This window comes from Cryptomeria japonica, chromosome 10 (genome assembly GCF_030272615.1).
Source record: "Cryptomeria japonica chromosome 10, Sugi_1.0, whole genome shotgun sequence".
In the NCBI taxonomy this organism is placed as follows: domain Eukaryota; kingdom Viridiplantae; phylum Streptophyta; class Pinopsida; order Cupressales; family Cupressaceae; genus Cryptomeria; species Cryptomeria japonica.
The window spans coordinates 830,463,725-830,478,026 of NC_081414.1; positions in this window are offsets into that span (position 1 = coordinate 830,463,725).

Here is a 14,302-nt window from a genome sequence, read left to right on the forward strand (position 1 = left end):
AGCGTCCACAAAATTTAGCCAACATTCTAAATAAAAAAACAAGAAATATGTTTACCATATTCTTGTAGAAGTAAAGATCTTAGGATAGAAACGCTCGTCTTTCAATTCAATCTGTCTCTGTCTTTCTATAAGCTTGCACATTTCTTTGTGATTGGCATTTCCTATCTCACTATTGATTAGCCATCTGGAGGAAATTCTAGGGAGGATTTTTGAATGGCTTTGTTGAAAAATTGAAGAAAGAAACTCTTGTGGAATGTAGGGACTCAGAAAATGTTGGGACTGAGAAAACTTACTTTATTGTTATCCCATAGTGAATGATATAAGGATATTGAACTTGGGTATTCTTACATGAGTTGCTCATGCATAGATCTTTCGTACTATACTATGTTCGTATCTTTTTGGCAGAAGAAGAAAAATCCTCACTTCTAAGAATTAAAAAGTAGTTTATATATGCTTTCCTTTAATGAAACCCTAATATCTAAAATAAAGATAGCTTACAGAAATTTATACGATTACCAGAATTTGCAATTTGCAGAGAAAGCCTGAAAAAATGGGGCCAATTTCTGCACCTAGAGATCTATGCAGATCGTTGCAGAACCGCAATAAGACTGAGAGTTGTCGGATTTAATTCTTAGAAAGGAGACATAATACACATTCCAGGGAAAACAAATCATTTCATCTTTAGACTGCAGTAAAGACAACTACAGCAAGATCTGAAATATTGAAGATGCCCACAATCCCTGTTTAGAATCCTTGGTGAATTCATATACAATTTAAAATCAAAATAATTGTTAGGGCTTGGGAAAAGGTCTGGAACTAACAACGTAGAAGGTGACACTACTGGATTTAAAAAAGGAAATTCCAACCCTACTGTAACAACTTACGGCACAAATCCAGAAAACTCCAAAGCTCGCAATCAATGTCTTCCTTGGTAAAAACGGGAACAATATTTCATTAAAAATCTTGCAGTTAAAATTGTCTTAGCTATGCTAAAATCTAATTATAGAAATGGACCATATGGATCAAAAAGTACGGAAACTTGAAAGTGAAATGCAATACACCAAATACTGGCTTTAATTGTGGAGAGGTACAAATGCCTGTGAAAAAATTTAGGGTTTATTCTTTTATTTAGATTTAGAAATTTGAAAAAAAATTAAATTGCTACAATAGCTTCTCTGGTTTTTGGATGCTTTAATATTTTGACCAGCTTACAAGATGCTCAGTGCTATATAAATAGAAGGTGATAGCAAACATGCGAACCTAAAACAATACTATTCCAATAGAATATCAGAGAGCTTTTTGAAAATATGTGTGAAAATCAAACCAAGAATCTGCAGGATTTGTGTCAGGACGTCCGACTCATCATTAAAGCTTTTGAAAATTTCTCTGTTAAAAGTGAAACAAAAAATCTGAGGTCATCGGTAGGAACATCCAATCCAGTATTAGAGCTTTTGAAAATACTTATATTTAAAATGAACGCAAAAACCTAAGATATTTGGGGTTTGTACATTCGTTCCACCAGCAGCCAAAATAAAAAAAACACTTTAGTGAGTTAATGTATTATTTTTCCTTCGGCATTTTCTAGGGTTTACCTTCTAAATCTTGTGAGAAACAGATCTTACAAATCCTTAAAGTGCTTTCTTTAAAAAGATGCAGAGGAGGAAAGAAAGAAACTTAACTGGTAGATTGAGAGCTAAATAATTCTAGCAGTTATAAGAATTTCTAGAGGATATGCGGTTGATCTGGATGTTAAACTGGATATTCTTTAGCTCCTTAGGTGTTATTTCTGCTAATTTTTATTGTAAAAACTGGATGATTGTGAGAGACCAGTCCCGCCGAAGGCATATATTTTATGCCAAATGTCAAGATGAAGCTCAATATCCTCAATGTTCAGCCACGTAAATCCGACGGCGATGTAAATGTTCTCGTTTTCCATGAAAGCCCACCGCCATTCAGAGCTATTCGGGCCAGTTACCACAGGTGTCCTCTCAAGGTTGAATACACCATCTCCAAAAGCTCAAAATCATCGTTGTCTTGCTTTGGTTTTGGCACTCCTCCTTGAAACTCCCGCGTTCTCGTCTTGATAACCGCAAATGCTCTCTATCATCCAATTAGAGCCTGCCAAGATGGATGTTCAACAGTAAATTGTTAAATATCTATCAGTTTTCTGTATAAAACATTGCAAGAAGGGGAAATCTTTAAATAATATTGAAATCTGAAAAAGATGAGTTTAATCACTGTTTAGTGCAAGCCCTCAGCTATAGTTCTATGCTACGCCGGAACTAATATTATATAAGGGCGAGGAGATATAATAGATCTATAGAGGGAACCAAAGGTGGAGATCCCATTTAGATAGTTTTTGAAAATGTGAAATGGATGCATGTGACAGTTATTCTTTTAAATGTATTGGCAACATAGCTTGATGTAAAATATTGATCTTTTTAGTATAATTTAAGGCTTTTAAATGTATTGGCAACATAGCTTGATGTAAAATATTGATCTTTTTAGTATAATTTAAGGTTCAAAATAAGCTAGAACATTTATCTGGTACATCTTTTCCAAAAACTACCGATAACAAAGCTTAATTTAACATTTTATAGTAACTGAAAGTTATTAAGGGTAGACGATCTCCAAATGGTAATTGGCATCATCTTTTCAAAAGTGTCTTAAATAAATATTGGTGAAACCTCATTTAGAAAGCTAAGAAAGATATGATCTCTTTTTCATTCTGATGATGGATCATGGAGTGTGATCCGAAATGTTGATGTAAAAACACTCACACCATGGAATCCAGAAACAGCTCATATCAATCACATGGATTATGGAAATCTACTAACTTTAAGATATATTTAAACAAAAACATAGCTATGAATTTGATACACAATTCTTAGTTTATACTGTATGCATTTAATATTTATCAATGCTTAGATTTACAAAACATTACTTTTTAAACTCTCCTCCGCTTAGTAACCTTCTCAAAGTTTGCTAGAATAAGAAACTGAATTGTATGGGACTTGATGAAAACAACCAAAAATATTATAATCAACTGTGCCTCTAGGGAGATAATGCTACTGTATATAGGATTTGAGACAGTGATGTGTCCACATGTGATTAAAAATAGATCCGTGGGTCTCAAAGATAATGTAGATTATGCAAAGTAACAAAGCAATAAAAATAACAGAAGCAACAAAACAACGAATAAATATAGGAGTTGAATCTGAATCATAAAAACTATCTACCAATAATCTTGTGAAATTCAGATCCATTAAGAAAGTATATAGCCGATGAAGATGTAAGCAGGTAATAATGATAGGAGGCCACTGAGTTATAGAGTGGTTATGATCTTCAATATGTTATGTGCAATCATTATATACTAAATTCTGGATGAGCTTCAATGCACTTGAATTGTAAAAATAATGCTATCGCTGCCTCGAACTACAGCTAAATTAACCACTACATACAAAATTATCCTGTGTTGCATCTACTGCTCTTTCATATTTTGTTTGAGCAAACGGACCAAGCTGTAAAATTGTATCGCCAGTAGCTAGATTAGATGCAAAAGATCTTAGACAGTTGAATTCAGAAATCAATATTACTCACTGTTTGATTTTTCTGTCATCAAACATACATCAAATTTAATCTATGCAACCAATTATTATCAATTGAAAGTCTTATTTTGTGGAGAGGCAATCTACAATGGAAACAATAATCTGTATAACAAAAACCAATCCAAGATACAATTGACCGTTGCATGCATGTCTGTTTGAAGAGTCTCCACGTCAGCTTAGCTGTTGACGCCACCACGACCCCACCTGCAATATGCCTGACCATTCTTCTCCCTTATTTACCAGTGGACAACAATGAACAGTCTAAAGGATGTTGTTTAAATATTGCATGGAAAATATATATTGGAATGGCTTATTCACTTGGATTTTTCAGTGGTACAACTGGCATAAAGTTCTAGGGTTTTGAATACCGGATCAACTTTCTTAGATGACCTTCCCTTAAATGATTTATTAGTATTTTTAAGAGTTAATCTTATAAGTTTCCTTTATTAATGTTTGTGTTTTATTAATTTTGTTTAGAAATCATAGCTTCTCTTTAATCTTATGTATTTTCTATTATAAATAAAAATAAAAAATGTCTCTGTTTTATTTTGATGGTAGGTATGAATATCGTAGGTATGAATATCATTTAAGACTAAATAAATTTATAACTAGTTTAAATATATTTAATAATATATATAGAATAAGTAGAGAGATATCTTTCTTGAGGTGCCTATATTTTTATTATCAATTTGTCACATAAAAGTGTAATAGGCCCCTCCAAAAAGGACATCTCTCGACTTATCTATATATTTTATTAAATATATATAAGGTAGTAGCAATTGCAGTGAAAATTGGAAGACATTAGATAAATTAATGGATAATTATATAGTATGTATTCTTAATATAAAAAATATTATAATAATATTGTTGTATTTTTATATAATTCAATCTTAATTGAACCCAAACCCTAACACTAACCATAATTGAAATTTAACCCTAATTCTATTATAATTCTAACCCAATATCTACTTGTAATTCTAATTCCAACCCTAATGATGATTCTAACCCTAACCATAATTATAACCCTCTTCATAATCCTATTTCTAATAATAAACATAACCCTAATTGAACCAAAACTCAAGGATTACTCCCATAACATTAATTGAAATGTAACCCTAAGTGAACCATAGCCTAAACCCTTTCCCTAATAGTAATTGAACCCTAATGTTAATTAAACCCTTTCCCTAATTAAAACCTTACCCCTATTGTAACCCTAAATCTAACTTTAATCATACTTCTAAACCTAACCCTAGCCATAGCCCTAATTCCAATTCTATTTGTTATCCTAACCCAAATTCTTCTAAACCTAATCCCAACATAATTGAAACCTAACCCTAATTTAACCCTAATCCTAATCCCATCTCTAATTAGAACCTTGACCATAACTTGAACTCTAATTCTAACCATAACCATAATTATAACCTTATGATTGCAATTGGGGTTAGTGTTAGTGTTAGTCTTAGTGTTAGGGTTTGGGTTATGGTTATAGCTAGGGCTAGGGTTAAGGTTGGGGTTGGGTTGGGGTTATAAATATGGTTAGCATTAGGGTTATAGTTGGATTAGGTGCATAATTTAACCAAATTTGTCAAAACTGACCATAGTTGAGAACATTTCAAAAACCAATCAAGCAACATGGTGTATCATGTGTATCTTCAATTGGCACGATTAGACTTGAGGCATAAAATTCACATTCCTTTTCATCTTTTTTTGTCTATACCTAGTCCATTTGGTCTATGAATCTAGACACCCTATAAATATGCACATGAATCAAACCCTAGAATTAGCCATAGGTAAACCATATTTGTAACTTTAATGCTAATTGATCCCTAACCCTATCTCCAACACAAATGGAACAATTAAATTCTAACCCTAACCCTAGGTCAATAGTAATCCTGATTAAACTCTAGTCCTGACCCTAGTTAAATCCTAATCATAATTGTACCCTAACCTTGCAACTAATTAAATCCTAACTCAAATCCAAAAACATTTCATTTCATTTTTGTTTCTTGTTTTCAATTTATTTAGTTTCCGGACTTGGTATTCTCTGATCAGAAGGATAATCATATCCAAGATTATCTAGCCTTGAAGAACATATTGGAGATTTGGATTTTGCATGTGAGAACATATTTGTTCGTAGGTGCAATATTAATGTTTAAAGGTTGAATCAATAAGATATTGCCATAGGATCATCGTCCTTAGTTTATAGATCTAAAAGTGTAGAAGGTTTAAGCCTTAAGGTTTATCTAGGGTTTAGCCTTGTTCATTGGCTACTCATCTAGAAAGCCTTGATTACAAAGTGAAGGTTAGTCTTTAGAAGATTCTAGGAAAGTTAGTTGTAAAACACCAATAGATTGGTGATTCTGCTAGGGAAAAGAGTAGCATGTTGCATGTTCAAGACCTAGTAGCCTTGTCATGGTGTTCTAAAGATTGATATTAAAAAAGTAGTTAATAGATTTTGTTGAAAAGTTGATCCTAATTTTCCCATTTTGACTCTAAAGAGAAAAAGACCAGTATAAGATTGAAGACCTAATCATGGATGGACTTGAATATCTTTGTATCAAAAAGATCTGTGAGAGTTGAGAAATACAACACCATAGGAGCCCAAAAGATCTCTACAAGCTGAAATAAACTTGTTACAAGGAGAAGCAAGGAAGCAACAAAGGAAAAACACTTTCTGATGCCTATTCGTTTTCGAAAAAATGACTCCGTATGCTCAAGTTATGAAGACTCCCCTTCAAAGGCAAGAGAGAGGGGCAACAAGGGCTCACTGGTGGTTGGGCCGGGCGGAGGTGGCGCTCCGGGGTGGAGTGGTGGAGTGATGAAGGCAAGGTGGCGGGGAGGCAGCGGTGGCGGGCGAGCGGCACGACAGTGGCTGGCGGCGGGAACGGGGGCCGACGAGGAGACTGCCAGCGGTAGGAATGGGGGCTGGGGCCGGTGGGGGTTCGGATGCCGACAGGTGGGGCCCGCTCTGATAGGGCCAACGGGCAGGGCTGGTGAGGGCTAGACTATCAGGCCGGCGACAGAGGTGTCAGCCCGGCGGGGACCCCTACAAACGAAACCCCTAAAAACTTTTTTTAAAAAAATTGTTTTGCAAAAAACCTTCGCCTTTTTTAATGTTTTTTAAAATTTTTTTTTGCAAAAAATCAATTTTTGGCCTGCATGTCGTAAAAAAGAAAAAAGAAATATTTTTTGATTTTTTCTCGAATTGCGTGCCAGTGTCGTACGACCTCATACTGAAGAAAAAATACCCTCAGAGGCTCAGGAGTCAAAACAGGTCAAGTTTTATATGACCATAAGGGTTTTTGAGCCTTCTGAGCACGATGGTGAGGTCTGTTTAGGCCCAAAGTGCTCAGAAAAAAGGCCTATCCCTAGGTGCATAAAAAAAACTTCTGAAAAACCCCAAATCTGCTTCCAATGCAAAAAATATCAAAAACAAGAACAGATAGCTACAAATATGAAGCTCTGATACCATGTGAGAGTTGAGAAATACAACACCACAGGAGCCCAAAAGATCTCTGCAAGCTGAAATAAACCTGTTACAAGGAGAAGCAAGGAAGGAACAAAGGAAAAACAAATACACCGAAAATATGCTCAAAAATATGAGAGCTCAATATTCACAAAATGTGTAATGTGATAATCATACAAAGAAAAGAAAATTAACCTCTAATAGGTCAAGAAACCCTAAAAGGGAAAACCTAGGCTTGCACATAATAATTATTAAAAGAATTAATTATTATGCACCTAATGTTAGCTTAAGTGTAAAAAGAGATAAAGGGAACTTAAATAATTAAACAAATATTGTTTAATTAATCAAGTAAAGACCCGATTACTCTAACAAGATCCACATAAGGATTTGATGGGCGAGTTCTTATATTAAAGATGGAAAGAAAAATAAACCAATAAGTCTAAATCCTAGCTTGAAAATTTTACTTTTGCTAAGGATGCTAATACTAGTTTAGAAATGGCTACTCCTCTTTTTAATAAAGTAAAAGGTTTGACTGAAAATGCATGAGACCCAAATAATCATGGACATTCCTATAGTGAGTCTCATGCTCACCCTAGACACACAATAACTATTGATTCCTGAAGAAGGTGATGAAGTTGGTTATTTAGAGCCTCAATCAGGACCATCTAGCCCATTGATTTTTGAATATCCAATTCAGACCCATATGTAAGGCTAGATGCTCCTGTGCATGCACAACCTAAATACACTGATGCAAATCAATTTTCAATGTCAAATCATGCAACAACATCCAATTTCAAGACATCAATCAAATGAAGATTTGACAAGAGAGGTGGGGATATTGGAAGTACATGTGAGAAGATTGCAAAATCAAAAAAAGGGAGAGGAGTTCCTTAAAAAATTGTAGGATATGAATCATTTACGACTTACTAGTGCTTTAAGCAGCTCTGATGTCACTATTCAAGGATCTATAGCAATTAGTTTCCTACAAGTTTCTTATATTAGAACTCTTTCACAACCACTTTTAATTACAATCAACACCTCATATCTATTTCAAATGTTAGTGTCGAGTACTTCTATTTCAAGAACATTTCCAATAAGTTATGTGCCTCTTCAATGCCTATTTTAGGATATCAATATGTTTCTTAGACTCACAATAGTTGTATCACTGGAATTGGACAACGCTTCAGTTACAACCCATTTGTAGGGAAAATTATGCCTCAAAATCATAATGTAAATCCAAAGTTGAATAATCAGAATACAAATCTTGGTAATTAGAATGCAAAATGACAAAAAAATCAAGGTGCACTTTAAAATCCATCAGGAGATCAGGCTTCAGCTAATGCATTAGTTAGAGGATTAGGAAATGTAGATAGGTATAAACAATTGGATTTGAATGACATATAATGTTACCCCAGTCCAATAGATAATGAAGTGAGAAAGGTGTTACCAAAATTTAATGAAAACAATGCATTATTAGGAGAAGATCACTTTAGATCTTTCATGAATTTGATGGATAAATTTGATGTTGATCATTGGGATGTGAAGATGAAGTTGTTCATGTAGTTAGACACCAAAGATGTAAGAGGATGGTATAGAGGATTTGCTAATTCAAGTATCTCAACAATGATTAAATTCAAAAGTCTTCATGAAAAGGTATGGTGACAATTTTGACCCTAGATTTGTTGCTAATGAATTTAGTAGCATCCAAAAGGAATAAAATAAATTAGGATTTAAATTCAATAATAGGTTTAAAAAATTATTGAATAAGCTTTCTCATTGTATGAGACCAACTGAATCAATATGTTTAGCCTTGTATCAAAATGCGTATGATCCAAAGATGGGATATTAGTTAAGAGATAAAGAGCCTTAGTCTCTTAGGGATTATTTTAGGATTGCATTGCATATTAAAAACAATAGAAAATCATCCGGGAAGGTAGGAAAAATGGATGACATAAATTTTTTGTAGAATCCTAAGGGTCATCAACAAAAACAACCGGTTAATGAAGATAAGCTTGCTAAGGTGATGAATGCATTGAAGGATTTGAGTTACAAGGTTGCCAATAATTAGAAATGATTGACCAATGATTGGGAAAACTTTCAGAGGAAAGATAAGTCAATGATGTTGCATGATATACCATATAATACAACTTGGCATAATGGTAAGCCAATATTAAATAATCAGAGGGCTCTTGTGAACAAAGAGACACCCGATCCTTTGGAAAGGCTAGGAGCTAATATGGTAGAGAATACACCATGGTGTGTTTCTTGTAGCTAGCCTCATTTCCCAATTCAGTGTGTTGTAGCATAACCTCTAGAACAATTAGGAGTACCATGTGATGAATACAATAATAATCACTATAATCAAGGTGATAATATTAATATGATGTCAAAAAAGCCTTATATGGATGGAGAGGAATGTGCAAATTTTGATGTTTCCATGCAAAGATAAAACTGATAATTGTATCGTCAACAAGTATTTTAAGATAATGAGGAGATTCCTTTGGGTCGTTCAAGAAAAGAATCAGGACATGTGAATATCAAGGGACCTACTGATGAAGAGATCTTATCTCTTACAACTATTGTAGTGGATCAAGATAGATGCAATTACAATTCGAGGAGTAGAGTCATGAACATTGATCAAGGTAAACTTGGTAGCATGTTTATTAGAAGCACAAATAATGAAGAAAATGTAGCAAATTATGAAAAGAAAGTTGAAGAAAAGAATAAAGTTGTTAATGCTTCTAGAATTCAAAGTGACAATCTAAAGGTGAACTTGAAGATTAAGCCAAAGGAAAATGAAGATGCCAAAGAGAAGTTTACTCAAGGTGTTGAGAAGATAAAGGAGAAATAAAAGTCCTCTGTTGTGAAATTTGAGAAGACTCACAACACTATGGTATCTTCTTATGTCCCTTTTGACATTCGACAAACATTGTCTAAAATCAAGGTGTCAGTCCCTTTTCTTGAGATGATGAGAATTGATGGACACAAAATAAATGCCTTATCTTTAATCTCAGAACTGAATGAATGAGTCATTAATAAGGACAAAGCTAAAGATAGAGTAGATGAAATTAAAGAACAAATAAATTAGGTTCATTCTGAAGAAATCCTAGAGGTCTATGTAGGAACAACTCTGATGAAATGTCCATCTCAAATTGATCCATTCTATGTCACATTGTTGGTGAATAATAAGTTGAGCTAAATAACTGCATGATAGACTCAAGGGCTTCAACTAGCATGATGTCCATTCATTTAATGAAAGGAATAGGGTTGCAAATGAATCACGCATATGGAAAATGTTTTGTGATGGATTCAAGGGTAGTGCTTATGATTGAAACCATGAATAGCATTGAGTTTGTATTGGCATAATTTCTTAAGAAGAAATTCTACATAAATATAATAGTTGTTGATGTTCCACCAAGGTATGGTATGCTACTTTCAAGAAAGTGAACTATAGAAATAGGAGGCAGTTTGTAGTTGGAAATTTTATATGCATTGATTCCATCCAATGGGAAATAGAGAAAAGTACCATACTATCATTGAATATGTTGAAGAAGAAGATGAACATATTTGCTTCTCTGACGTTGATATGGAAAATTTCACTATGAACCTCCTTGAGGAAACAAAAGAAGTTCTAGATCCTTTGAGAAATGAACTGAAGGAAGTCGATAGTCAGAACAACTTGTGGTAGATATATTTTGATGGAGCATACTCAAAAGAAGGATTAGGAGTAAGAGTGTTGTTTACATCTCTTCTATAGGTAATAATTTCAAGTAGTCTTATTTGTTGAATTTTCCATGCACCAAAATTTTTGCAAAATATGAAGCTTTATTGCTAGGATTGAATCATGCTGTCAAGTGTGGTGTAAATATGTTGAGAGTGTTTGTTGAATTGAAACTAGTAGTCTCTCAAATAAGAGAAAAGTATTCATCAAAACATTAAAGGTTGAAACAATATAGGTCAATAGTTTGGGATATGTTGGAGTTTTTTGATGTACATTCTCCATTGAGTGGAATGAAAGATCAAGAAATATAATGGCAAACTTTCGCGCTAATATTGCTTTGAGGCAGGAAGACATCACTCTTGTAGGAATTTCAAGGGTTGAGATGAAGATAGGACTAGAATTGCTTGACAATATTTGCCATTTTCAATTTTTTCAAGATGATGCAAAATTGTTGATCTTGCAATGTATAGATGAGTATGAAGATCAAGAAGTTGATATAAATAATTTTGTTGAAGTCACTATGGTAAAGAGATTGTCTTTGGGAAGGAGGTGATTTAGATCAAAACCAATAAAATGCCAAAGGGATTGGCTGCACTAGAGAGAACATTTGATAATGTTGATAAGTGCAATGCAAAGCTAATAGAAACTCAAGAATAGGATGTTGAAGAGAAATTTGGGGGAAGAGACTGCTCCTAGGATTGTGTTAATAGGAAAGAAATTATATCCCTAAGTTAGAACTCACTTTATTTACTTATTAAGAAAGTATAAACATGTGTTTGCTTGGTCATATGAACTACTTGAAATCATACAGGGAAGACTTATTTCAACATGAGATTCCACTGAAGCTAGATGAAAATCCCTTTAGGCAGAAGCAAAGGCCAATCAATCCCACCTTAGCCTCAAAGATGTAGTAGGAATTGATTAAGTTGAGGGGTGGAGAAATCATAAATCCCATTAGGCACTCAACTTGGGTTTCCAAATTGGTACCAGTCAGGAAGAAGAATAAGGGACATAAGGCTTTGTGTTGATTTCAAAACTTTAAATATATCTTCTTTAAAAGATAATTATCCCCTGCCAAAAATGGAGGCTATGTTGCAGAAAGTCATTGGTTGTGAATTTCTTTCAATTAAGGATGGTTTTTCAAGATACAACCAAGTGAAGGTGAAGGAATTAGAGCAATACAAGATAGCCTTCATCACTCCATGGGGCACATATGTGTATCAAAGAATGCCTTTTGGTTTGACAAATGCAAGATCAACCTTTTAAAGAGCCATGGATGTAGCATTTGTAGGCCTTATCAATAACATATTAGTGGTTTATAAAGACAACTTAACAACATTCTCAAAGAAGGAAGTGGATCATTATTCACACTTAGAAAAGATTTTTATTAGAGCCTTAGAGTATGGTATATCTCTGAACCCAAAGAAGTATAAATTTGGTGTGACAGAAGAAAATCTTCTTGGGAATATTGTGTCAAAGGATGGAGTCATAATAGATCCTAAAAGTGTTGAAGCAATTGATAGAATCCCTATTCTCAAGTCTGTCAAGGGGATCCAATCCTTATTTGAACAATTTAATTTTGTGAGGAGATTTGAATCTAACTTTGCATAAATGAGTAAAGCCATATCAAAAATATTGAAGAAAGGTCAAAATATTGATTGGGGAGATGAGGCAATCCAATAATTCAAGGGTGTCAAAGAATTAATTAAGCAAGCACCAGTGTTGAAGTCTCCTAATTTCAATAAGCCCATTCAAATTTTCTATTTTGCTTGCTTTCACGCTATTGCTACACTATTACTTCTGAAGAATGATGAGGGTTATGAGAAATTAATTTCCTTCTTTAGTAAGTCTTTACATGCTGTAGAGCTAAAGCATGATATAATGGAGAAACATGCCTATGCTTTGGTTAAGGTAGTCAAATGTTTCAGGCCTTACCTAGTAGGTGCAAGGATAGTTGCATATGTTCCTCATGCAAAAATGAAAGATATCTTTGTGGAACAAGAGGTGACTGGAAGGAGATGTAGATGGATCAACAAAATTCAAGAATTCAACACTGAGATCCAAATTACCAAGTTGGTAGGAGGACATGGATTAGAAAAACTCATGGCATAATCCAACTTGGAAGCAACAAAGGTAAATATAGTTGAAAATGAAGAGATGATCTAGTCAACCTATCATGTTTCCCTTGGTATATAGATATCATCTATTATCTGCTTCACATAAACTATCTAGAGGGAATGGTTGAAGATCAGAAAAGGACATTGAAGCTTCATGCAATTCAATATGTCTTTATAGAAGGTGATTTGTATTGAAGAAGTAGATATGGAGTCTTGTTATTTTATTTTTGACCAATATCAAAGAGTCTTGAAGGAAATGCATGAAAGAGTTTGTGGAGCCCATTATATTGCAAAGACCATTACTCATAAAGTCCTAAGAGTTAGCTATTGGTGGCCAACCTTATTTACCAATGACAACAAAATGGTGATGAAATGTGAACCATGTCAAAATTTTTGAAGGCAACTTAAAGTATTCAAGAGCTCTTCCGCCGAGGACAATGATAGTAGAGGCACCACTCTGACAATGGGGAATTGATTTCAAGAGAAATTGCAGAGACATCAAGCAGAGGTCATAAGCTGATATTGGTTGCCACAAACTACTTTACCAGGTGGATAAAAGAAATAGCTACAAGGAAGGCAACTAGTAAGGTAGTTGTGGACTTTTTGTTTGACAACATCATCACAAGATTTGTTGTCTCTATGAAGATGATTATAGACAATTATATGTGTTTTAGATTAGAGAAGCTTACTTCATTTTGTGATAAGTATGTGATTTGACGTTCCCATTCATCTCCATATCATTCTCAAGGAAATGGGCAATTAGAATCAAGCAATAAAAGTTTGATGAAGATTATTAAGAGGTTGTTAGAGAAGAAAAAAAGGATTAAAGCTAAAAACTAAAGTTGACATTATGGAAATGTAGGGTAATAGTTAAGAAGACAAGGAAATCACCCTATGAGTTGGCATATGGTTCAGATACAAGATTGCCAAAAATGTTTTTACTCCATGTGTATAGATTCATCTTGGATCATCATGGAGATCTCTCAAACTCAATGCAATGCAAAATTGATCAACTAACATGTTTGGATGATACTAGGAGGATTTCCCATAAGAAAAAAATGAAGAATCAACAAAAGGTTAATTATATGTTTGATAGGAAAGCAAGTGACAAAAAGTTCAAGGTTGATGACATGGTTTTTATGTGGAATGCAATAAAACAAGATAAGGGTAAGCATGACAAGTTTTAAGAACTTGGATAGGCCCTTACCTCATCATGGAGACACATGGTCAAGACTCATATTTTTTATAGAGCTTAGATGGTGAAGCTTTGGAATTGCCTTGAGTTTTTATCTTTCTAGTGTGTTCTGCCCTCTGGTTTTTGTCCTTTTGGTGTGTTTGTTTTGGGTTTTTATTTGTCTTTGGTCTAGTCTACTCCCACAACGATTCAAAT